The sequence below is a fragment of the Triticum aestivum genome, chromosome 5B (genome assembly GCF_018294505.1).
Source record: "Triticum aestivum cultivar Chinese Spring chromosome 5B, IWGSC CS RefSeq v2.1, whole genome shotgun sequence".
NCBI lineage: Eukaryota > Viridiplantae > Streptophyta > Magnoliopsida > Poales > Poaceae > Triticum > Triticum aestivum.
The window spans coordinates 375887995-375915248 of record NC_057807.1 but is presented as its reverse complement, the minus strand read 5'-3'; the positions used below and the strand labels follow the sequence as shown (position 1 = coordinate 375915248).

The 27254-nt window shown below is 47.2% G+C and overlaps 1 long non-coding RNA gene across 12 annotated transcripts; it reads left to right on the top strand.

Moving 5' to 3' along the window:
• Positions 1 to 21856: 21856 nt before the first annotated feature.
• Positions 21857 to 25948, top strand: LOC123111929 (uncharacterized). Of its 12 annotated transcripts, none has more exons than XR_006454913.1 (9): positions 21859 to 22135; positions 22216 to 22313; positions 22415 to 22535; positions 22738 to 22783; positions 24081 to 24453; positions 24593 to 24697; positions 24958 to 25027; positions 25325 to 25642; positions 25748 to 25948. It is a non-coding gene; the product is annotated as an uncharacterized lncRNA (long non-coding RNA). The 12 variants fall into 12 exon arrangements; XR_006454910.1 differs by having other exon boundaries at positions 22415 to 22783; positions 24081 to 24236; positions 24334 to 24453; XR_006454916.1 differs by having other exon boundaries at positions 21860 to 22135; positions 22415 to 22480.
• The last annotated feature ends 1306 nt before the right edge of the window (positions 25949 to 27254 follow it).

Below are 27254 nucleotides of genomic sequence, written 5' to 3'. Positions count from 1 at the left end.
TGCCGCCGCGACGACCTTGCCAATGCTAGACAAGAACGCTACCTGTCGAAGTGGTGAGCGTTCCCCACGGTTGGTCACACAAGTGTTGCTCGTCGTATTCAAGGATAGCATATCACCAACAATCAACATGTTTTAAGGTGACTTCGTATTTTCTCAAGACCTAAGAGCCATCAGATTTTCTTTCGTATGGCATGGGATATGCTCTACGGTAGATAAAAAAAGCTTACTTTTGGGCACGTGTGTCGCTCGAATGCTAACTCCGACACTATCTGAGGGGAGGGGAGATGTTGATATATGGACGGGTCATGAGAACACGATGAGCTCAACATGTGATAGTTGGCGGGTGGGTGGTGGTGGGTGGGGGGGGGGTTAACGGGGCACTAATACATCGACTGAAGGTGTAATCTATTCAAGAGTACCAAAAAAGGGCTAAATGCTTATAAAAAGTAAGGAGCGAGGTAAATTTATATATGAAGGGCCATAGTGTAAGATATGTGGATGACAACATTTTTATTTCTCGGGTTGAAAATAAAAAAACATAGGGTGGTCATAGCAAAGTTGTTTGCTATTCACTCAAAGAGCACGAGGGAGGTGTGGTCCCGTGCATGTGCATAGGATACTTTGGACCAATTTTATTAGAAATTTTATTGTAATAAATGCTCGTGTTAATTATTTTCTTATTTTACCTCATACCTTTTAAACCGGCATGATAGTTGTCACAGCCACCAGTGCGTTTACACCCTTCGTTGCTCTACGATGTGACACTTGTATAACAGGCTAAAAATAAAGGCTGGATATAGCTTTTCCATTTTTGTCTCCTCGTCCTTCCATCCTTCGTAGGGTATTGAATTAATTTCTGCCAGGTAATTGCCTTTCTATATCTCGTCCTCTTCCTTCATGCTGCTCCAAAGAAGGAAAAGGTAAACTTTTTTCCAACGATTTTTGTCCGTGGGTCTTCTACACCTACACCAAGTAATATTGCACCAGATAGGTCCATCTGGTGCATGTTGCTTCCTTTTTTTGCCATCCTCTGGTGTGCATGCAATGCATGCAATTAATTCCTCTGAGTTTTGCATTGTATATATACTTTCTACACTTGGTGCTTTGATTTGCTTTGATCCAAATCTTCTACTACTCCTTAATTTGCTTACGATACGTTTTCCAGATCATCGTCGATCATATGTGTTGTGCGTAGGCGGGATGTTTTGGCACAGAGCGCCCTTTCAGATGGGTCAAACCATAGGATGACGCGCAAAAAAAGCCATAGGATGATGTGTGGCGCGTACGTACAACTGTTCGTGACCGACGTCCATGTTGGTGTTGCGAGCGAGGAAAATAGACCTCTATTCGATGCAGCAAACCCCGGGTGTGTCAGCGTCCACCTATGCATGTCCACCACGGCAAGGAACGGCCCGAAGCAACTGACGCATACAGACTGGGCGAACCCGCCGAGGCACTAGCAACACTGCCCATTCTTGTGCTAGGCAAGGATGATGTGTTGAATCATATAGTAATCCTTGCTTATCTGGTTAAGGTCGTTCAATAAGATTTAAGTTTTTTTTCTCGAATACGCGAGGTTGCGTATCATTTCATTGATAGGGTGGGAGAGAATACAAGGCTGGTGTCCTGGGTATCGTGCACATTAGATGGTGGTACCTAGGAGGTGAGTGGAGAGAAGTAGGAGGATGCTCAGCCTCGATAGTTACAGTTTATGTTACAGGAATGGTCTAATTGAGCCCTTTGGCGCCGGCTCTTGCCCTTAGTTTCACCTCCAGTTTGATGTCGTTGAGAAGTTTGCCGTAGGAGGGTGTTATCTTGTCGAAGAGGGCTGCGTTGCGGTGCTTCCAGATGCCCCAGGATATGAGGATGATATGGGAGTTAAGTCCTTTGCATAGGCTGGCCGGCACGTTTGTCTTTGTCGTGGTCCACCAGTAAAAGAAGCCGGTGCTGCCGTCGGGCGATATTGTGGGTATGCGGCACCAGACCAAGATGTCATGCCAAATAATGCACGAGAAGACGCACCCAACGAGGAGGTGATGGAGGGTTCCGTCGTCTTGGCCGCACAGTTTGTAGATGGGGTCGTGCGCCAGGTCGTGTTGCGTGCGTCGATCAGCGGTCCAACATCGATTGAGGGAGGCTAGCCAGAGAAAGATCTTCGCATGGAGGGAGCCCAAGTCTTCCAAATGAGCTGCCGGTAGGATGCGGTGGTAGCTAAAAGGAATAGCGCATGGTAGGCAGACTACATCGTGTAGTTGTCCTCGATAGTCCACTTCCAGGAGAGCTTATATGGCTCCTCAGAGAGTTCAATGCCTTGGAGTAATCTCCACAGCTCAACGTACTCGATGACCGCAAGGGGGTTTAGGTTGCCGTGGATGTCCGCGATCCAACCACGATCAGTGAGAGCGTCACCAACAAGTCACCTTCCTCTGTGTTGCCTCGGGATGAGGGAGGATAAGGTGGTCGCGATCTCAGGGATAGATTTACCATGGAGGCAATGATCCTACCAGAACTTGCAGGTGTTGCCGTAGCTGAGGGTCCAAGTTGTCGAGGCGCGAAAAAGCTGAGAAGCCTCGGGGTCGGATGGAAGATGGAGATGTCTCCAGGCGCGCGCGGGGTCAGTGTGCTGCAGCCAGAGCCAGCGTGTGCATAAAGCAACTCCGGTGCGGTTTAGGTCACAAATCGCCAGGCCACTGAGTGCTAGGGGGCGACAGTCCTTTTGCTAGGACGTGATGCAGCAACCAATATGTGCAACTTTGTTACCATGCCAGAGGAAATCGCGGATTAGCTGGTTGATCTTCTTTAAGATGGACGGGTTGATCGCCCGCGCGAGCAAGATACGCACCGGCATGGCAGAGAGGACGCGACGGGCAAGAGCTAGCCGTTGGCCACGCAACAGCAGAGAAGCTTTCCATGTAGCCGGTTTCTTGGAGAGTTTGTCGACGAGTGGTAGGAGCACGGAGGCCAGCACCTTGCGGGTTTAGAGGGGTAGCCTGAGGTATTTGATGGGAAAATCTACACTCGGGCAGGAGAGGGAGGCCCCAATGGTGGCGAGCTGGCCGTCGGTACACCTGATGGGAGATGCCGAGCACTTGAAGAGGTTTGTTCGAAGGCCGGACTACCGAAAGCTTCAAGTAGCAGCTTGATGGCGTTGAGATCATGAGTTTTGGGGTGGCAAAAAATGACCATTTCATCGACGAACATGGAGATGCTCGACGCGGCATGGCGTGTGGTGAGCCGTTGTAGGATGCCCTGCTGTGTGGCGTACTCGAGAAGTGAGTTAAGCTTGTCGATCACCAAGGTGAATAACATGGGGGAGACCGGGTCGCCTTGGCAGTCCCTGGGCATGGGCAATCGACGGTCCCGGGTTGCCGTTGACGAGGACACGCGTGGAAGCAGTGGATAGTAGGATAGAAGTCCATTTGCACCACCACCGGCCAAAACCAAGGTGGTGGAGTGTCTCAAGGAGGAATGGCCATGCCACCGTGTCGAAAGCCTTGGCGATGTCCAACTTGAGAAGCATGCATGGTGCCTTGAGGTTGTGGAGGAGCCTCGCCATTTGTTGGATGGGGAGGAAGTTGTCGTGCACACTTCTCCCAGCGATGAATGCACTTTAATTGGTGGATACCATGTCACGTAGCCGCGGCGCAATCCAGAGAGAGAACCTTGGCAAAGAGCTTTGCAATGAGGTGGATTAGGCTAATTGGTCAGTAGTACGTGATCGTCGACCCGTCCAGTTTCTTGGGTAGTAGGGTGAGGAGCGCCTCCTTGAGCTTGTGAAAACCCATGCCATTCGTAGTGTACAACTTGTCGAACATGACATAGATATCCTCCCTGATGATGACCCAAAAGGAGCGCAAGAACTCCGCCGTAAATCGATCCAGGCCCGGTGCCTTTCTTGTGGGCATCAGCTTGATCGCGTGCCATATTTCATCCTCAGTGAATGGTTCCTCTAGTGGAAAAAGGTCGAAGCAACGAGGGTCGAGGGTGCACGGGTCGAGGGTGTGCTCGAGCAAGACCTAGGATCCAATGGTGGCGGAGAAGTGAGAGAATACCATGCGGGCCATGCCGGGGTCATCACTGATGAAGGAGCCTTCATGGTGTAGCCCAAGGATGTAGTTTTTTTACGTCCGTGGGCAGCATGAATCTTGAGGAAGGTTGTGTCCGTATCCCCCTCCTTGAGCCATGAGAAACATGCATGTTCGCGCAATGCATCGATTAAGAGAGGCCAAGCCCAGGTACTTGCACTTTAGCTCCCGCCGTAGCCACGTTTCGCTGGTGGAGAGTGGGCGCGTGTCTTGGGCAACATCGAGGCGGTAGATGAGCTCGTGGGAGACGAGAAGTTGCATGGAGATGCTGCTGGTCGAGCATGAGCTCCATATCCGCGACGCGCATGCCATGGCTTTGAACCTATCATAGATCCGTCTGAATGGGTCAGGGTCGGGGTCATCGGAGTTCTAAGCGGTTGAAACTGTCTGGTGGAATACCTCCAGTCTGGTCTAGAATCGCTCAAAGTGAAAGCGAGGTTTGCCACGATCGTGCGGCGAGCAGTCAAGGACAAGTGGGAAGTGGTCTGATGCCGCGGAGGCAAGACATTGCAGGACGTGATGGGGGTTGCGTGTCTCCCAAGATGGCATGGTAAGAACCCGGTCGTTGCAGACGAGGGGTTCTCCTGCTCATTGGACCAAGTGAAACGCCTACTATGGAGGTATATGTACCGCAGGGCCGAGTCAGCGATGAAGCACCGAAACTGGTTCATGGTCCGGTGGTTGACGCGGCCATTGTTCTTGTCGGCAATGGACGTGACCATATTGAAGTCACCGCCAATAACCCATGGCCCAGCAATAGAATCTCGTAGGTCGTGTAACTCGAAGAAACGTGAGTTTATAGGGTGTGCCTTGAGGCGTGTAGACACCTGTCAGCCACCACGTGTTGCTTCCGGATAAGGATGAGACTGTCGAGGAAACATGGTATTTTGTTGGGGAACGCAGTAATTTCAAAAAAAAATCCTACGATCACGCAGGATCTATCTATGTGATGCATAGCAACGAGAGGGGAGAGTGTCCACGTACCCTCGTAGACCGAAAGCGGAAGCGTTTAGTACGCGGTTGATGTAGGCGAACGTCTTCGCGATCCAACCGATCCAAGCACCGAGCGTACGGCACCTCCGCGTTCAGCACACGTTCGGCTCGGGGACGTCCCTCGTGTTGGGGAACGTAGTAATTTCAAAAAAATCCTACGAACACGCAAGATCATGGTGATGCATAGCAACAAGAGGGGAGTGTATCTTCATACCCTTGAAGATTGCTAAGTGAAAGCATTTATCAACACGGTTGATGTAGTCGTACGCCTTCATGATCCGACCGATCCAAGTACCGAACACACGGCACCTCTGAGTTTTGCACACGTTTAGCTCGATGACGTCCTCGCCTTCTCGATCTAGCAAGATGGGCGAAGTAGTAGATGAGTTCCGGCAGCACGACGGCGTGGTGACGGTGTTGGTGAAGAACAATCTCCAGAGGGCTTCACCTAAGCACTACGGAAACTATGACGGAGGATAAACTAGAGGGGACGGGGTTGCCGGCACACGGCCCTGTGTTTCTTGATGTATCTTTGGTGCTAGCCCTGCCCCTCTATTTATATGTTGAGCCTTGGGGTCGAAACTTGGAGTAAAAGCCTCCACAAAATCGGTTTCACCCGAAAGGCAAGAGTCCTTCTCGGACTCCAGGGCCAGACGCCAGGGTTCCCGGCGTATGGACCCAGATGCCAGGGACCCTGGCGTCTGGCCCCTGGACTCCACAAAACTTCCTTTTGTGCTTTCCAAAAACCTTGTGGGCTTTCCCCTTTGGCCCAAATAACGTGTTCTCGTACCCAAACATTTCGGGAAACATCCGGAACCCCTTCCGGTGAATTCCGGAACCCTTCCGGAGATCAAACACTATTATCCCATATATTAAACTTTATCTCCGGACCATTCCGGAGTTCCTCGTCATGTCCATGATCTCATCCAGAACTCCAAACAACATTCGGTCACCAACATACATAACTCATATAATACTATATCGTCAACGAAACGTTAAGCGTGCGGACCCTACGTGTTCGAGAACTATGTAGACATGACCGAGACACGTCTCCGGTCAATAACCAATAGCGGGACCTGGATGCCCATATTGGCTCCCACATATTCTACGAAGATCTTTATCGGTCAAACCGCATAACAACATACGTTGTTCCCTTTGTCATCGGTATGTTACTTGCCCGAGATTCGATCGTCGGTATCTCAATACCTAGTTCAATCTCGTTACCGGCAAGTCTCTTTACTCGTTCCATAATACATCATCCCGCAACTAACTCATTAGTTGCAATGCTTGCAAGGCTTTAAGTGATGTGCGTTACCGAGTGGGCCCAGAGATACCTCTCCGACAATCGGAGTGATAAATCCTAATCTCGAAATGCGCCAACCCAACAAGTACCTTCGGAGACACATGTAGAGCACCTTTATAATCACCCAGTTACGTTGTGACGTTTGGTAGCAGACAAAGTGTTCCTCCGGTAAACGGGAGTTGCATAATCTCATAGTCATAGGAACATGTATAAGTCATGAAGAAAGCAATAGAAACATACTAAACGATCGAGTGCTAAGCTAACGGAATGGGTCAAGTCAATCACATCATTCTTCTAATGATGAGATCCCGTTAATCAAATGACAACACATGTCTATGGTTAGGAAACATAACCATCTTTGATCAACGAGCTAGTCAAGTAGAGGCATACTAGTGACATTTTGTTTGTCTATGTATTCACACAAGTATTATGTTTCCGGTTAATACAATTCCAGCATGAATAATAAACATTTATCATGATATAAGGAAATAAATAATAACTTTATTATTGCCTCTAGGGCATATTTCCTTCAGTCTCCCACTTGCACTAGAGTCAATAATCTAGATTACACAGTGATGATTCTAACACCCATGGAGTCTTGGTGCTGATCATGTTTTGCTCGTGGAAGAGGCTTAGTCAATGGGTCTGCAACATTCAGATCTGTATGTATCTTGCAAATTTCTATGTCTCCCACCTGGACTAGATCCCGGATGGAATTGAAGCATCTCTTGATGTGCTTGGTTCTCTTGTGAAATCTGGATTCCTTTGCCAAGGCTATTGCTCCAGTATTGTCACAAAAGATTTTCATTGGACCCGATGCACTAGGTATGACACCTAGATCGGATATGAACTCCTTCATACAGACTCCTTCATTTGCTGCTTCCGAAGCAGCTATGTATTCCGCTTCACACATAGATCCCGCCATGACGCTTTGTTTAGAATTGCACCAACTGACAACTCCACCGTTCAATGTAAACACGTATCCGGTTTGCGATTTAGAATCGTCCGGATCAGTGTCAAAGATTGCATCAACGTAACCATTTACAATGAGCTCTTTGTCACCTCCATAAACGAGAAACATATCCTTCGTCCTTTTCAGGTATTTCAGGATGTTCTTGACCGCTGTCCAGTGATCCACTCCTGGATTACTTTGGTACCTCCCTGCTAGACTTATAGCAAGGCACACATCAGGTCTGGTACACAGCATTGCATACATGATAGAGCCTATGGCTGAAGCATAGGGAACATCTTTCATTTTCTCTCTATCTTCTGCAGTGGTCGGGCATTGAGTCTTACTCAACTTCACACCTTGTAACACAGGCAAGAACCCTTTCTTTGCTTGATCCATTTTGAACTTCTTCAAAACTTTGTCAAGGTATGTGCTTTGTGAAAGTCCAATTAAGCGTCTTGATCTATCTCTATAGATCTTGATGCCCAATATATAAGCAGCTTCACCGAGGTCCTTCATTGAAAAACTTTTATTCAAGTATCCCTTTATGCTATCCAGAAATTCTATATCATTTCCAATCAACAATATGTCATCCACATATAATATTAGAAATGCTACAGAGCTCCCACTCACTTTCTTGTAAATACAGGCTTCTCCAAAAGTCTGTATAAAACCAAATGCTTTGATCACACTATCAAAGCGTTTATTCCAACTCCGAGAGGCTTGCACCAGTCCATAAATGGATCGCTGGAGCTTGCATACTTTGTTAGCTCCCTTTGGATCAACAAAACCTTCTAGTTGCATCATATACAACTCTTCTTCCAGAAATCCATTCAGGAATGCAGTTTTTACATCCATTTGCCAAATTTCATAATCATAAAATGCGACAATTGCTAACATGATTCCGACAGACTTAAGCATCGCTACGGGTGAGAAAGTCTCATCGTAGTCAATCCCTTGAACTTGTCAAAAACCTTTTGCAACAAGTCGAGCTTTATAGACAGTAACATTACCGTCAGCGTCAGTCTTCTTCTTGAAGATCCATTTATTCTCAATGGCTTGCCGATCATCGGGCAAGTCAACCAAAGTCCACACTTTGTTCTCATACATGGATCCGATCTCAGATTTCATGGCCTCAAGCCATTTTGCGGAATCTGGGCTCACCATCGCTTCTTCATAGTTCGTAGGTTCGTCATGGTCTAGTAACATAACTTCTAGAACAGGATTACCGTACCATTCTGGTGCGGATCTTACTTTGTTTGACCTACGAGGTTCAGTAACAACTTGATCTGAAGTTCCATGATCATCATCATTAACTTCCTCACTAATTGGTGTAGATGTCACAGGAACCGGTTTCTGTGATGAACCACTTTCCAATAAGGGAGCAGGTACAGTTACCTCATCAAGTTCTACTTTCCTCCCACTCACTTCTTTCGAGAGAAACTCCTTCTCTAGAAAGGATCCACTCTTAGCAACGAATGTCTTGCCTTCAGATCTGTGATAGAAGGTGTACCCAATAGTCTCCTTTGGGTATCCTATGAAGACACATTTCTCCGATTTGGGTTCGAACTTATCAGGTTGAAGCTTTTTCACATAAGCATCGCAGCCCCAAACTTTAAGAAACGACAACTTTGGTTTCTTGCCAAACCACAGTTCATAAGGCGTCGTTTCAACGAATTTTCATGGTGCCCTATTTAACGTGAATGCAGCCGTCTCTAAAGCATAACCCCAAAACGATAGTTGTAAATCGGTATGAGACATCATAGATCGCACCATATCTAGTAAAGTACGATTACGACGTTCGGACACACCATTACGCTGTGGTGTTCCGGGTGGCGTGAGTTGCGAAACTATTCTGCATTGTTTCAAATGTAGACCAAATTCGTAACTCAAATATTCTCCTCCACGATCAGATCATAGAAACTTTATTTTCTTGTTACGATGATTTTCAACTTCACTCTGAAATTCTTTGAACTTTTCAAACGTTTTAGACTTATGTTTCATTAAGTAGATATACCCATATCTGCTTAAATCATCTGTGAAGGTGAGGAACTAATGATATCCGCCACGAGCCTCAACATTCATCGGACCACATACATCTGTATGTATGATTTCCAATAACTCCGTTGCTCTCTCCATAGTACCGGAGAATGGCGTTTTAGTCATCTTGCCCATGAGGCACGGTTCACAAGTACCAAGTGATTCATAATCAAGTGGTTCCAAAAGTCCATCAGTATGGAGTTTCTTCATGCGCTTTACACCGATATGACCTAAACGGCAGTGCCATAAATAAGTTGCACTATCATTATCAACTCTGCATCTTTTGGCTTCAACATTATGAATATGTGTATCACTACTATCGAGATTCATCAAAAATAGACCACTCTTCAAGGGTGCATGACCATAAAAGATATTACTCATATAAATAGAACAACCATTATTCTCTGATTTAAATGAATAACCGTCTTGCATCAAACAAGATCCAGATATAATGTTCATGCTCAATGTTGGCACGAAATAACAATTATTTAGGTCTAGTACTAATCACGTAGGTAGATGTAGAGGTAGCGTGCCGACGGCGATCACATCGACTTTGGAACCGTTTCCCACGCGCATCGTCACCTCATACTTGGCCAGAGTTCGCTTAATCCGTAGCCCCTGTTTCGAGTTGCAAATATTAGCAATAGAACCAGTATCAAATACCCAGGTGCTACTGCGAGCTCTAGTAAGGTACACATCAATAACATGTATATCACATATACCTTTGTTCACCTTGCCATCCTTCTTATCCGCCAAATACTTGGGGCAGTTCCGCTTCCAGTGACCAGTCTGCTTGTAGTAGAAGCACTCAGTCTCAGGCTTAGGTCCAGACTTGGGTTTCTTCTCCTGAGTAGCAACTTGCTTGCTGTTCTTCTTGAAGTTCCCCCTTTTCTTCCCTTTGCCCTTTTTCTTCAAACTGGTGGTCTTATTGACCATCAACACTTGATGCTCCTTCTTGATTTCTACCTCCGCAGCCTTTAGCATTGCGAAGAGTTCGGGAATCGTCTTATCCATCCCTTGCATGTTATAGTTCATCACGAAGCTCTTGTAGCTTGGTGGCAGTGATTGAAGAATTCTGTATAATGACGCTATCATCTGGAAGATTAACTCCCAGTTGAATCAAGTGATTATTATACCCAGACACTTTGAGTATATGCTCACTGACAGAACTATTCTCCTCCATCTTGCAGCTGTAGAACTTATTGGAGACTTCATATCTCTCAATCCGGGCATTTGCTTGAAATATTAACTTCAACTCCTGGAACATCTCATATGCTCCATGACATTCAAAACGTCGTTGAAGTCCCGGTTCTAAGCCGTAAAGCATGGCACTCTGAACTATCGAGTAGTCATCAGCTTTGCTCTGCCAGACGTTCATAACATGTGGTGTTGCTCCTGCAGCAGGTTTGGCACCTAGCAGTGCTTCCAGGACGTAATTCTTCTGTGCAGCAATGAGGATAATCCTCAAGTTACGGACCCAGTCTGTGTAATTGCTACCATCATCTTTCAACTTTGCTTTCTCAAGGAACACATTAAAATTCAACGAAACAACAACACGGGCCATCTATCTACAATCAACATAGACAAGCAAGATACTATCAGGTACTAAGTTCATGATAAATTTAAGTTCAATTAATCATATTACTTTAAGAACTCCCACTTAGATAGACATCCCTCTAATCCTCTAAGTGATCACGTGATCCAAATCAACTAAACCATAACCGATCATCACGTGAAATGGAGTAGCTTTCAATGGTAAACATCATTATGTTGATCATATCTACTATATGATTCACGCTCGACCTTTCGGTCTCAGTGTTCCGAGGCCATATCTGCATATGCTAGGCTCGTCAAGTTTAACCTGAGTATTCTGCGTGTGCAAAACTGGCTTGCACCCGTTGTAGATGGACGTAGAGCTTATCACACCCGATAATCATGTGGTGTCTGGGCACGACGAACTTTGGCAACGGTGCATACTCAGGGAGAACACTTTTATCTTGAAATTTTAGTGAGAGATCATCTTTTAATTCTACCGTCAGTCAAAGCAAGATAAGATGCATAAAAGATAAACATCACATGCAATCAACATAAGTGATATGATATGTCCATCATCATCTTGTGCTTGTGATCTCCATCTCCGAAGCACCGTCATGATCACCATCGTCACTGGCGCGGCACCTTGATCTCCATCGTAGCATCGTTGTCGTCTCGCCAACTATTGCTTCTACAACTATCGCTACCGCTTAGTGATAAAGTAAAGCAATTACAGGGCGATTTCATTGCATACAATAAAGCGACAAACATATGGCTCCTGCCAATTGCCGATAACTCGGTTACAAAACATGATCATCTCATATAATAAAATATAGCATCATGTCTTGATCATATCACATCACAACATGCTCTGCAAAAACAAGTTAGACGTCCTCCACTTTGTTGCATGTTTTACGTGGCTGCTACGGGCTTAGCAAGAACCGTTCTTACCTACGCATCAAAACCACAAAGATAGTTCGTCAAGTTAGTGTCGTTTTAACCTTCTCAAGGACCGGGGCGTAGCCACACTCGGTTCAACTAAAGTTGGAGAAACTGACACCCGCCAGCCACCTGTGTGCAAAGCACGTCGGTAGAACCAGTATCGCGTAAGCGTACGCGTAATGTCGGTCCGGGCCGCTTCATCCAACAATACCACCGAACCAAAGTATGACATGCTGGTAAGAAGTATGACTTGTATCGCCCACAACTCACTTGTGTTCTACTCGTGCATATAACATCTACGCATAAAACCTGGCTCGGATGCCACTGTTGGGGAACGTAGTAATTTCAAAAAAAAAATCCTACACACACGCAAGATCATGGTGATGCATAGCAACGAGAGGGGAGTGTATCTTCATACCCTTGAAGATCGCTAAGCGGAAGCATTTATCAATGCGGTTGATGTAGTCGTACGTCTTCACGATCCGACCGATCCAAGTACCGAACACACGGCACCTCCGAGTTCTGCACACGTTCAACTCGATGACGTCCTCACCTTCTCGATCCAGCAAGACGGGCGAAGTAGTAGATGAGTTCCGGCAGCACGACGGCGTGCTGACGGTGTTGGTGAAGAACAATCTCCGCAGGGCTTCGCCTAAGCACTACGGAAACTATGACGGAGGATAAACTAGAGGGGACAGGGTTGCCGGCACACGGCTTGGTGTTTCTTGATGTATCTTTGGTGCTAGCCCTGCCCCTCTATTTATATGTTGAGCCTTGGGGTCGAAACTTGGAGTAAAAGCCTCCACAAAGTCGGTTTCACCCGAAAGGCAAGAGTCCTTCTTGGACTCCAGGGCCAGACGCTAGGGTTCCCGGTGTATGGACCCAGATGCCAGGGACCCTGGCGTCTGGCCCCTGGACTCCACAAAACTTCGTTTTGCGCTTTCCAAAAACCTTGTGGGCTTTCCCCTTTGGCCCAAATAACGTGTTCTCGTACCCAAACATTTCGGGAAACATACGGAACCCCTTCCGGTGAATTCCGGAACCCTTCCGGAGATCAAACACTATTATCCCATATATTAAACTTTATCACCGGACCATTCCGGAGTTCCTCGTCATGTCCATGATCTCATCCGGAACTTCGAACAACATTCGGTCACCAACATACATAACTCATATAATACTATATCATCAACGAAACGTTAAGCGTGCAGACCCTACGGGTTCGGGAACTATGTAGACATGACCGAGACACGTCTCCGGTCAATAACCAATAGTGGGACCTGGATGCCATATTGGCTCCCACATATTCTACGAAGATCTTTATCGGTCAAACCGCATAACAACATACGTTGTTCCCTTTGTCATCGGTATGTTACTTGCCCGAGATTCGATCGTCGGTATCTCAATACCTAGTTCAATCTCGTTACCCTCAAGTCTTTTTACTCGTTCCATAATACATCATCCCGCAACTAACTCATTAGTTGCAATGCTTGCAAGGCTTTAAGTGATGTGCATTACCGAGTGGGCCCAGAGATACCTTTCCGACAATCGGAGTGACAAATCCTAATCTCGAAATACGCCAACCCAACAAGTACCTTCGGAGACACATGTAGAGCACCTTTATAATCACCCAATTACGTTGTGACGTTTGGTAGCACACAAAGTGTTCCTCCGGTAAACAGGAGTTGCATAATCTCATAGTCATAGGAACATGTATAAGTCATGAAGAAAGCAATAGCAACATACTAAACAATCGAGTGCTAAGCTAACGGAATGGGTCAAGTCAATCACATCATTCTTCTAATGATGTGATCCCGTTAATCAAATGACAACACATGTCTATGGCTAGGTAACATAACCATCTTTGATCAACGATCTAGTCAAGTAGAGGCATACTAGTGACATTCTGTTTGTCTATGTATTCACACAAGTATTATGTTTCCGGTTAATACAATTCCAGCATGAATAATAAACATTTATCATGATATAAGGAAATAAATAATAACTTTATTATTGCCTCTAGGGCATATTTCCTTCACCTTGTACTCTTGATACAGTTGAGGCCGAGGGAGAATTTCATCATCACGACGGCGTGGTGACGGTGATGATGAAGTTACCGGCACAAGGCTTCGCCTAAGCACTACGACGATATAACCGAGGTGTGTAACTGTGGAGGGGGGCACCACACACGGCTAAACAATGTCAACTTGTGTTGTCTATTGTGCTATTGGGGTGCCCCCTGGCCACATATATAAAGGAGGGAGGGAGAGAGGAGGCTGGCCCGGGTTGGGCGCGCCAGGGGGAGTCCTACTTGGACTCCTAGTCCAAGTAGGATCCCCCCCCTTTTCCTTTCTTCTACCGGAGGGAAAGGTAAGGGAGAGAGGGGGGAAGGAAAGAGGGGGGCCGGCCCCCTCCCCTAGTCCAATTCGGTTTGGGCAAGGGGAGGGGTGCCCCTCTCACGTGGCCCTTTCTCCTCTCCTCCAATAAGGCCCACTAGGCCCAATACTTCTCCCGGGGGGTTCCGGTAACCTCCCGGTACTCCGGAAAAATGCCCGAACCACTCAGAACCATTCTGATGTCCAAATGCAACCTTCCAGTATATGAATCTTTACCTCTCGACCATTTCGAGAGTCCTCGTCATGTCCGTAATCTTATCCGAGACTCTGAACAAACTTCGGTACATCAAATCACATAACTCATAATACAAATCGTCATCGAATGTTAAAGCGTGCGGACCCTACGGGTTCGAGAACTATGTAGACATGACCGAGACACATCTCCGGTCAATAACCAATAGCGGAACCTGGATGCTCATATTGGCTCCTACATATTCTACGAAGATCTTTATCGGTCAAACCGCATAACAACATACGGTGTTCCCTTTGTCATCGGTATGTTACTTGCCCGAGATTCGATCGTCGGTATCATCATACCTAGTTCAATCTAGTTACCGACAAGTCTCTTTACTCATTCCGTAATGCGTCATCCTGCAACTAACTCAGTAGTCACATTGCTTGCAAGGCTTATAGTGATGCGCATTACCGAGAGGGCCTAGAGATACCTCTCCGATACACGGAGTGACAAATCCTAATATCGATCTATGCCAACCCAACAAACACCTTTGGAGACACCTGTAGAGCACCTTTATGATCAACCTTTTACGTTGTTACGTTTGGTAGCACGCAAAGTGTTCCTCCGGTATTTGGGAGTTGCATAATCTCATAGTCTGAGGAACTTGTATAAGTCATGAAGAAAGCAGTGGCAATAAACTAACACGATCATAATGCTAAGCTAACGGATGGGTCATGTCAATCACATCATTCTCCTAATGATGTGATCCCGTTCATCAAATGACTACACATGTCTATGGTTAGGAAACATAACCATCTTTGATAAACAAGCTAGTCAAGTAGAGGCATACTAGTGACATTTTGTTTGTCTATGTATTCACACAAGTATTATGTTTCCGATTAATACAATTATAGCATGAATAATAAACATTTATCATGAAATAAGGAAATAAATAATAACTTTATTATTGCCTCTAGGGCATATTTCCTTCAGGTATGTCCCAATGATTGGGTTGGCTAGTGCAATCACGTCACCACGCTAAGCAAGGAGGATGCCACCGCGGGAAGGAAGTAGAAATCGGCAAAATTCCCGCCGAGCGTCTCGAATACGATAGCGGGTGTGACTAGAGCAAGCTTGGTCTCTTATAGATATACCGCAAGGGGGAGGTAGAGGCAATTACAGTGCAGACGGCTGTGTGCTTAGCTTTGCTATTAAGGCCACACACAATCCAAAAAACAACTTTATTGTGATTATCCATAGAAGGTTGGAGGGGCTAGGTGGACTGGGAAACGTCCAGTCAGGCAGCGACGAGAAGGTTCTGGCTGCACGTGGGGCTTGCGACAAGCTCCCGCGGCACTTGCCAGCCAAAGAAATCCGTGAAGGCAAGCACAACGTGAGTGGCCAACGGGCGATCGAAAAGCCATGAGTACTTGGTGAGAATGTCGGCGGAGAGTGGCTCATCATCTCCTAGTAGGCCTAGTTTGCGGAGGAGAACGCACTTGGCCTTCGTCTCGGTGTCGTAGCCCTGATCATGCATGGTGATCCGGCCACTTCAGCATGCGGTGAAGTTGGGCGGGAATCTCGCCGCGCCTGCGCCTGGGGGCAGGAGTTGCCAGCAGTGGCGCCCTTGGTGCCTTGATTGATTCCAGGAATCCCAGGACATGGGGCGGAATGGCGCAGGAGGCGGGTCCATTGGACTTGCATGGCAGGAGCTGCAGGGTTGTGGTCGTGGACACACCATGTGGGCTGCAATTGGCGGGTTCTACATTGGCGTGGTCGCCATCAGGTGCATGGACAGGGGCAGGGGATCAATAGGATGGCCTGGGGATCGGCGGCGAGCCCAACATGTGCCTGGTCGGACTCTAGTCCCAATGTTGCCACAAGCGGTTGGGTGGTGTCGCCCAGGGGGGTCGAGATGGCCACATCCAAGGCTGTGGATCGGCCATCGTCGGTGGAAGTAGCTATCGAAGGCTGCAAAAGTGCTTTTGCAGGCGAGTTGATGGGGTTATCTATTGCAGCTTCTTTTGCATGCGATATGGTGGGGTTAACAGCCGCGGTTTCAGGCTGGATGCAGAGGGCATCAGATGTCGCCTCTAGCTAGAGCAGTGGATCCGAGGCGGGCCCAATGTGAGCTGGGGTGGAGGGCGCGCCCCGTGGTGAGTTAGACCCGGTCAAGAGCATGATTCAAATTTCAGGGTCCACGGCCTGAACATCTGCTTGGCCTGTAGCGGCCTATGGGTCCGCAGCCTGGCCTGACAAGAGCAGGGGTGCAGCTAGGCCCGCCTGGATGGCCATCAGGCGTTTGTGGACTGGAGGGCGACGTGGCACCGAGTCGCTGGCCGGGCAGGGGCCCAACATGCCGCGCCAAGCTGGAGTGGCATGGCAGCGACGACCAGAGTTTCGGCAGCCAGAGGGGTGGTCGGCATGTTGGTTTCCGGTGGGTCACGAAAAAGTGTGCCGGCGCAGCCCAACGTCAGGGCAAGGAGGGGATCCCCGGTCCAGTGCGTCGTCAGAGCAAGTGTCGACCGGAGGGGGCGGCGGCAGCGACGATGGGAAGTGATAGTCGGTAGTGCGACAGACGTGGATGGTGACCGGGAATCGCATGAGCAGCAGCGTGAAGCGCTCAACACGGTCAGGATCTGCATTAGCGAACTCGTCGAGCTCCTCCAAGAGCAGCTCTAAGGACCGTGGAATGCTATCTGGGTTCGCAGTCCAGGCCTCTAACTTGAACACGGAGAGGTTGCTGCCATCGACGGTCTCCGGCGCAAGGCATCCCACCATGCAGTAGGGAGAGAGCAGCTGCACAACGGAGGAGACGTCCCAGCCGTGCTCCAGGATGCCGTAGATCTCGATGTCGACGTGAATACATACGTCGAGAGGTTAAACACCGGCCAGGCGGCTCCGAGGTTGCAGGAGAAGGCGGAAGTTTGGCCCGCGCATGGTGGCCATGGCAGCGCGCGCCCGGGCGACCGTGTTGATGAAGCGGAGGAAGAACTCACAGTTGCGGGTATGGTGGACGGTGAAGTTAGTGGGCTGCAGCGGCACACGGGAGCAAATGGCACGAGCGACGTCAGCGGTGGACACACCAGACCGGTTGCCGGCCACGCTGACGACGAGCGCAAGCCCAAGGGTGTGCTCGGCCACCTCGATGCGCCCGGACGCGACATGTAGGAAACTGCACCCACCGGGCGCAGTGAGGGGTGCCCCGACATCGTGGTGATTTTGCACGATGAGGAGGCAAAGGGGGAGGCCGTTGCCGTCGAGGGGGTGCCCGCAATGGTGGGGGCCGAGGAGGAGGTGGGTGACGGGGAGCCAGGCTTGGAAGACGCAGGATGGCTCGGTCTGGCCACGCTTGATGCGGAGGAGCTTGCGGTGATCGGGGAGGAGGTCTGCGGCCGCTTGGAAGGAGCCAATGGAGCTGGGACACAACATGGTGCAGTTCCTGGCGATGTGGCCGAAGAAGCTGCACCGCCAGCAGCGGATGCCGCGCCTGCACTCGGAGCGGGGGTGGAAGCCGAGACAACGGGAGGTGGCGACGGCGGCGGGTCGCGGCGCGCTCCAGGGCTATGGCGATGGTGACGGGGGTTGCGCGGAGAGCGCGACCTCTTGTCGCCCGTGGCGACCCTCCTGTCGTCGCCCCCGCCGGCCTCGTGCCCATGGTCCACACGGTGAACCTCAGAGCAAGGGACAATGCAACGCAGGACCGATGGCGATGGCAAGGGTGGGGGTGGAGGAGGGGCCTGACGAGGGGGCATCGAGCGGAGCACGTCAAGGTAAGATGGGGCCTCAGATCCGACGAAGGAGGGACTCGACTCCATCTACCTCAGCTCGCGGTTGTGGCCGGTAGGCGAGGTGGCCATCAGGGAAGGTGGGCGATGGCGCCGGAGTGGCAGATGTCGCGAGCAGGTGGGCGTCGGGGCCGGAGTGGCTTGTAGCGCAGGGAGGTCTTGGCGCTTGGAGCGGAGCGGAGCTGGATGCTCTTGCTACGTCGATAAAGTGCCTAGAGGAAGGTTCTTAAAAAAAGGTTGCCTATCCCGACACCGCTCCAGTGAAAAGTGGCATGGAAGATATGTGAGAGGGGGTGAGGGGGCAATGATATATGGGTCGAAGGTGTAGTACGTTCAAGAGTATCAAAATAGGGCTAAAGGAGAGAGTAAATTTAGATATCAAGGGCTATAGTGTAAAACATGTAGATGGCACCACTCTTATTTCTAGGGTCAAGAATAAGGAAGTTCTAGGTTGATGACAACAAAGTTACTTAGAGTTGTTCACTCGAGAACCACACACGAGGGGGTGTGATCCTGTGCGTAGCATACTTTGATAAAATCATATTGGAAATTTTATTGTGATAAATTCTTGTGTTATTTATTTTTCTATTTTAGCACCTACCTTTTTGACTGGCATGACACTTGTCATGGCCACCGGTGTGTACACCTCTTCGTTGCTCTACAGCGTGACACTTGTATAACAGGCTAAAAATAAAGTCTGCTTACAGCTTTCCTGTTTCTGTCTTCTCATGATTCCGTTCTCCTCAGCGTATTATTGCATTAATTTTCTGCTAGGTAATTGCCTTTCTACATCTCATCCTCTTCCTTGATGCCACTTCAAAGAAAGAAAGAAAAGGTAAGCTTTCCTCCACTGACTTTTGTCCATGGGTCATCCACACCTACACTAGATAATACTAGTACAACGCCCGTGCATTGCCACAGGTTTTTGAAAAAAATAAGATACTACTCACGGAGCTAAAATAATCGAGAACAATATTGTCTCAGCTAACACACATTTGTTTTGACAATCAGCTAACACATACTATCAAACACAATAATGTTAGAGCATCTATAGCCGGTCCTCTCAAATCCTCCTCAAACGTCCGCAGATCAAACACGAGAGAGAAGGAAATAAAAGGTGATCCAACCGCATCCGGTCCCCTCAAATTAGTTAATTGCCATACATATTCTAGCAGCTCAATATTAGTTATGTCTAACCTGTAACTTGAGACCCACATCACATCAGATGTTGTGTCGATTTTTTAACATGAAATCAGACTTGTTCTCTCCCTATTCCTCTCACCTCTCATGTTCTTCATGGCACCATGTTGATGCTCTAATACATATAGGTAAGCTTTATGTCGAATAGATGAGTAGTATTCAGTCAAAAATAATAATAGATGAGTAGTATATTACAAAGAAAACAACAACGTGGTGGAAGGACCGCTTCTCGTAACATGAATGCAAACCACACTAATAGAGTACATAGCTCCTGTGTATTATTAGTCAATCAGGGGGTTCTATATTTCTCAGTAATAATTATAGACCATATAACTCCAATTTCAAAAGGATATCATTTCAAACAAAAACTAATAAATTGAAGAAGCTTGTCATCCTTTACATTTCAAACCAAACTAATAAAGAGTACATAGCATTTAACTTCCTCAACAGCCATGAGTATTAACCTACGATGTATACAGCTAGTAAATAGAAATATTTTAATCTAGGAGACACATATAACAAGTTAGTCACCATTCAGTCAAGTGAAGTAACTATGGTGGGGCTTCCCGGAGAAATCCCATTTGCAGAAGTTCTAGTAAAGATTTCATCCATTCCTCTCAAAAGTTCAAAGAGCATGCACATCGGCATGATTTAGCACATATATGACCACATTCTAGTCGAAAATACTTGTAGCTCTAGATCTTGAACCCAGAGGTACTAAACCCGACATGGGGTAATAGATATGCAATCTCTTTGAAGAACATTGACAGATTACTCTAGATAGGTTTTGCGCAATCCATGGGCAAAATGACTATGCAAACTATGGCTAGCAACTTTGGATTATCTCAGCCTGAAAAACTAGTTCTCCAGCAACTAAGGGTCTAAACGGTGCCTAATTGCTAACTGTTCGCCATCTTCAGCACAAGGCTAATCAGATTGGTCATTGGATGTTACATGTGGGAGAATATACAAATCATGAACCATGCCAATGATGGATCTTGACACAAGAAAGTAATCCAATTGCCAACTTATTAAATGGAAAAGAAGTTCAACTTTCATTCTAATAGAAAATAAACAGAAGCAATCATTTCGTTGGGCTATTTATTTTTGGAAATAAGAATTTGGGTTCTTATTTTCGCATGGATTGTAAGTCGTAACTCTCTTTTGATGACATGTTTTTTAGATTGCATACCTTTTTTTCTGTTATTTGGGAAAGGTAGATACTGCAATTTTGGAGTATAAACACCACTGGCATAAGGTGCTTGTTGTCCAACTGTATTTCAATGTACAAAGAAATATGTATCACTCAAGGATGCCTGAATAGCTAGATTCACAAATGCTAAGATTTTTCGAGCATGCACGCATACCTTTTTGGTACTAGGTTAACAGAAATCTAAAAGCAAATGCACCATTACATCATTGATGTAATTAAATTATCCACCAATATAGTGATGCACCTTTCTTGTTATGGAGCTGATTTTCACGCCAGAAGGTGTAACCCACAACATTAGGATGCAACTTTCTGAAGGTACCAACCAGGCCTCTCATATTGCAGTTTTCTCGAATAATTTGCTCTCTTCAATGGAAAAACCTGCATCATCTGATTTGGCCTGAAAATCATTGTTGAATAAGGGATTTCACATGCTAAATAAGGAAACTTATCAGAACTTGTATGGATGAAACTACTATGAGATGGCAGTCTCTCCTCTCCCTCCTCTCCCTTCGTCCCCTTGCGCCCCGTCTCCCTCCTCCCCTGCCCTCGCCGCTTCCCATGGCTCCCCCGCCCTCCCCCCCCGCCGCCCCTCCCGCTGTCTGCGGGGCGGGTCGGCTCTCCTTGCTCCGGGTGCGCGTCGGCTCTGGCGCTGGCCCCCTCTGCGTCGGCGTCCTTCCCCGACTTGCGTTTCTGTGCGTTGGGCGACATGGAGGAGTCGGCCTCTGATTCGGAGGAGTGCGCTCCGTCGGTGGTGGTGTCGGTGGTGCCGTCCATGCCTGCATCGGGCCGCTCACTACTGAAAACTGGGAATTTGCCATCAGCCAGCTCTTTGCCATCTGCTGGCAGATGGCAAAGAACGTCTTTGCCATCTGCTTATAAAAAACAGATGGCAAAGAACTGACAGGCGGCAAAAAACATGGTTGCCATCAGCCAATTCTTTGCCATCTGCTAATGGATGGCAAATAATCTTTGCCATCTGCCAGCAGATGGCAAAGAGGTTGGCAAATCCTGTGGCCGTCAAGTGTGTAACGGCGTATCAGTCCCACCTCTTTGCCATCTGCCAGCAGACGGCAAAGATTCTTTGCCATCTGCTGGCAGATGGCAAAGAGATGGGTTTTTTTTCAGATAAAAAAATACTGTGGGGTTATCCCCTCCCTCTCTCCCCACCCATCCAAGTAAAAAAAAACGTTGGCATCTCATCCACGCACCACCACCTACCTCCTCCCTCTCCGCCTCCTGCCCCTTCCTCCCACCCCCATCCCCATCCCCGTTCGCCTTTCCCCACCACCCCGACCTCCTCGAACTCTACCTCCCCGCCGACCCCTTCTTCGCCCCGCCCCCCATCCCCTCCCCGCACGCCTTCCTCCTGCACGACCTCACCGACCGCGCCGCATGTACACCTACGCGGCCACGGAGCCCGGCGGCCGGAAGGTCAAGTGGACGGCGGAGGAGAAGCCGCGCGGCGGGGGCCGGGCGCTCAAGTGGGAGGCGGAGCTCGCCTCCCCGAACGCCGGCCAGGTAACCATATTCTTTCTCTTGTGGTCGAACTCTCGATTTGACTCGCCTCCAACTCTAAATCTCCCTTCTGGCTCTCCTAGGTCTTGCTGCAGGGTAGTGAAGGATTGACGAGCCAAATAGAAGGGGCAGTGAGAAATTGAAGGACCATGAGCAATGCTGAGACTTGCTGGTTTATTAGGTATGGCTGTGAATCCAAATCTAATTCATTGATTCCTCTTTACTACCATGAGCAATTGCCTATAAGCCCCCAAATCTAATTCATTGATTCCTCTTTATTAGGTATGACCATGAGCAATGTTGAGACTTGACGCAATTCACTCGTTAAACATGCCTAGCACATTCAAAGTGATTCATTGATTCCTCTTTACTATGTCATCGTCACCTAATAGAAGATTTTTATGTATGCCTAGCACATTCAAAGTGATTTTATTTTTATTCGAATTTTAGGATTGGTTTCATGTATTAACTCTTGATCGGCAATTTCCAAAATTTAGTTAATTATGGACTCTTTTAGATATTTTTACTTGACTCTTTTAGATTTTGCAGGAAAGAAGAATGTCAAATTACCTACTAATTTTGATTCTTCATATCCATATCTGCAGAGATGCGAAGTATTTGTTCAGAAAATAAGATGGTGCATATATAAAGGTTAGTCTGCATTTAGTGATTTAGGGGCATTGTATCACTGCACAAAATAGTTTTTGATATTGTTTCATTATTAATTCTGATTTTCTATAAATCAAACCAACAATTTTATATAAAGTGATTGCAAGTTTTGTTATTGATTTCATACAAAAAACAAACTTGCTATTGTCTTTTAGTTTATCATTTCATTTAGTTTCAGGGCAACCATCTCATTTGCCATTCACTTTCTAACTCGTATGGATTTTTTATGGAGTTTGTAAGGATAAGCAAATAAATGCATCGCCCACTTCTTGAGTGCCACTGAAACGCTGATTGCATGCAAGATTTGATCAATTAGGCTGCTGGTATTATCTATGATATTTGCACGTAAGATTTGACAGGTGACATCAGCACTGATTTGCCCACCGTGAATTCCTGTTTGTGTTACAACATGCGTAGAGCTAGCCTATAGCCTCCATAAAAAAAATACCATAGCCTCTCGAGCCGTTATTAATTTGTGCCCATGTACCAACTCCAAGATAAAACAATTGTGTCCCTGTACAACATGTTTTTCTTTTTAAGAATCTACAACATGTTGGGCTGACCGTGTGCACGTTCCGATTTAATAGGCTTGCATCGTATGTTTTTCTGTTCTTTTTTGTGTCTGCTTGGATAGTAGATGTCATAGTAGGACCTTGCCTTTTTATTTGTACGTGACTTTCTCTAGCTTTTGCATCGGCTTGCATCGGCTTAAATTCCAGCAAAGAAGCAGCAGTCTTGCAACCGGACTTCTATTCTTTTCTGAAGTTGAACCGGATTGGCCTTTTTCCTAGCCAAGCATAGAGTTCCTTGGGTTCCCTTCTATGATAGATTATCGCATACCTGCCTATGATAAACTCTTTTCACGTGCCAAAGACTGTTTTTTTTTTCATGATAGATCTCTTTATACGTGTCAACAATTTATTGTACCGAATAGGTGCTGTACATATCTTTGTTCATCTTTCAATCTCGACCGTTCTAAATAAAATCAATGGTAATTCTTTGAGCATATGTGTATAAACGTGATGGCTTGTTTGCCTTTTGTCTTAAGTATATAATAGAAGATTTATCTATAAATTTTGATTAGAAATAAGTGTTTTACTCTACTATAATAATGCATATGATACCAGATTAGTTGTAAGGAACTTGTTCAGACATGTTAGAATGCAAAAATTTAATCACAGAAGTAGTACCTGCAGTTATATTATACAAAGTTGATAACGGTGTTACGGTGGCGTCATGGTACCGATGCACTTGATGTCATAGCAGTTATATTGTACAGGATGTGCTGATATGGTACAGACATTGTGCGTGCGATTGACCGTCTATGTGTCTGCAACGTTGCCGCGTATAGATGCGTTGTTGACGTGCCTTGTATCTCCAGGATGTGTGGCAACGGCCTAGTGTATACCAATGCACTTGATTCAGGCGTACGGAGGTGTGCCTTTCTCATCTTGAGCGTACGTAATCCTCCCGGGAATCAAGTCAATGAAAATCAATCAGCCAAGCCATATTGTGTTTTTTGCTTTTTGCAGGGAGCCGTGTTGTGTGTTCCAATCGGAAAGCTATCAGCCGCCAGCACGGATTGTATTCTGTTTAGAGGTCGAGTTCGCATGCACACTGCATACTGTCGGGCCTGGAAATCTACTCAATAGGTATAACTCTGAATTTTCCCCTTGCTAGAGAAACTGGAGCTTTTATAGGTTCAGAAGATATCCTTTCAGTTCATTTTGCTGCAGTCTGGGGCCCTTTTTGTACCTGAACTGATTGACTAGCCCTATCTACAACCTTCAGACATGCAATTTCTCCATGAAGCTCTAAGTTTTCATCTCTCACCACGATCCTTGAGTACTGTGGAGCAGCTTCTTCATCCAGCCTCTTGTTTTCGTCTTCAGCAGGGTCAGTGAAGTTTGTACTATGTTTTTAGGCAGTGTATGGTTGTTTTACTTTCTCCTGGTTGCACTTACTTTCATTTGGGCACTCAGTTTTTAGCAAAAGTACCACCAAAGATGCATATTAGCACACTAACAGACCGCATTTTGATCATATGTTCCTCTTGTTTTTTTCTTGATGCTATTTTATTCAGTAATAATTTTATCCAAATATAAGATGATAGGGACATAAACATATAGATGCTGATACAAGTTCGTATGCTTCAGACTACAAGGCGAATTGCTACATAAACAGCAGAGAGAGAGCATGGGGACGGCCTGCCCCACATCCCATGAGGTACCCACTGGCCTGCCCCAGCTCCCCCAAGTGAGGAGTTCCACTGGTTGATATGCATGTATAAATTTTAACAGGCTGGGGTCAACTTGTATAACTTGTATAACAGCCAGCTATGTCAAAACTCAATATTGTATAACATGTTTTTTGTATGAGTGATATCAGCTTTCTGAGTCAGGTAATTTTATCGCAAGTGCTTAACTTGATGACTTTGTAAACTTGCAAGACAGAAATTTCATTCTGTAAGGAAGTGAAAGACCTTCTCATTTTCTGATTGTTCTACCTCTCTGACTGAAACAGGAACTTTCGCGCAAAGAAAACACACACAGGGCAGGAAGGGGAAAACATATAGGAGTCTCTCTATTGGAAGGGGAAAATATAATATTAGACACCATTTATTTTTCTGCTCGCTGATGCATGCAATGTATCATTTGGCCTTGATTTAATGTACTGCACTTTTCTTCATTGCTCTCTGTTCTTTAATAAGGCAGACTCATATAGAACCTGATATTTCTTAGTGATGTCTTCAGACATGAATGTCATTTTGCACCGAAGGTTTGTAACCATTGGGGAATGTTTTCTTGCTATGTATCAAGTTGCCATGGGGGTGATCTAGAGGTGAAAGCTAGCAAGCCATCTCCTGATATTTTCCTTACTAGCAAGCTTAATGCGGAACACTTATATTTCAGTACTTGTTTGTTTAATTGTGTTATTTATCTGCAGGTCTCTTCCTTGTCCAAAGTATGTCATACCTAATCAAGACATGTTCATTTAATTTACCCGTCATGTAAATGACACAACATGATTCACTTGTGTATAGTGTAAACATATATTTATTTATGGCAAGCAGGTGTTCAAATTATAGTTGTGAAACGTGTATAGTGTAAGGATATAATTATTAAGGGAAGTGACGTCACAGTGGTCGTGCCTGGTCTTCTCCGAGTCTATGCTTGTGGTTTGTGTTCTTTAGATCTGTTCATGCCCTGATATTGCTTTCTGATTTCATTGGAAGGTGAAAATGAATTGATATAAGAAAAAATAAAATTAAATGGGGCAATATAGTCACTTTGCCATCTGCCAGCAGATGGCAAAGAGCTTTGCCATTAGCTGGCAGATGGCAAAGAGGCCACGTGTCATCTACATGTAAAATTTGGGCTGGCCTATTTGGGCTCTTTGCCATCTGCCGGCAGATGGCAAAGCTCTTTGCCATGTGCTGGCAGATGGCAAAGCATGCAGCCTTTGCCATCTGTTGGCAGACGGCAAAGAGCCTGCAGCCTTTGCCATCTGCTGGCAGACGGCAAAGTATGCCGTTAGCCTTCTAACATGGCTAACCCCGTTAAGAGGCTTTGCCATCTGCTAGCTGATGGCAAAGCCACAGGCTCTTTGCCATCAGCCAGCAGATGGCAAAGAAGCCTTTACCGGCAGGGTTTCAGACAAACTGTTTGCCATCTCCTGGCAGATGGCAAAGCCTTTGCCATCTGCCATGGCAGATGGCAAAGTGCCAGATTCCAGTAGTGGCTCCTGGAAATTTGCTCCGGGCGGCCGGGGCCAGCCGGTGTCGGTGCCCTCTGGTTCGTCGGGGTGGATGCGCATTGATCGGCGCCGATGCATGGCGGGTCGGGGCCCGGCTCCTTCCCCGGATCGTGGTCTCCTCGGTCCTCCTCCTTCCTCTGTGGTGTTGGATCCGGACGATGTGGCGTCACCGGTCGCTGGTCCTGATTGTCCTCCTCTCAGGCCGGGGCCGGCGCCGGTGGCGGCGGTCGCGTCGGCGTGTGCGGGGGCGGATGGTGGCCAAACCCTAGATCCGGGTTGCCCTGTGGTCAAGGTGGGCCTTGGTGGGCACTTGGGCCTGGTGGCGCCTGGATTGACTCGGGCTGGGCCGCCCGGGCCCCCGGCTCCATCCTCTCTCGATTCTTTCCCTCCCCTCCCGTCTGTGGGCACGGGGCAGTTGGTAGTGGCCACTGCATCGCGTCCGTCCCCTCCCTTGGCCCGCTGTCCCATTCCGGCCCATTCGGCCCACTCTGGCCTGGCCTGTTGTAGCTATATATGGGTGCGCCGCGGTGCCTCTCCCCCCTTCCTAGGGTTTCCGGCTTCCGCCGCTGATATCCGCAGGGCGCATCGTCCTATCCGCCATTTCTCCAGATCCACTTCTTCCCCACCTCCTCTCCTCCTCTCCTTCGCTGAAGTGATCGCCATGGACAAGTCTAGGGGCTCCTCCTCTGAGGCCCTT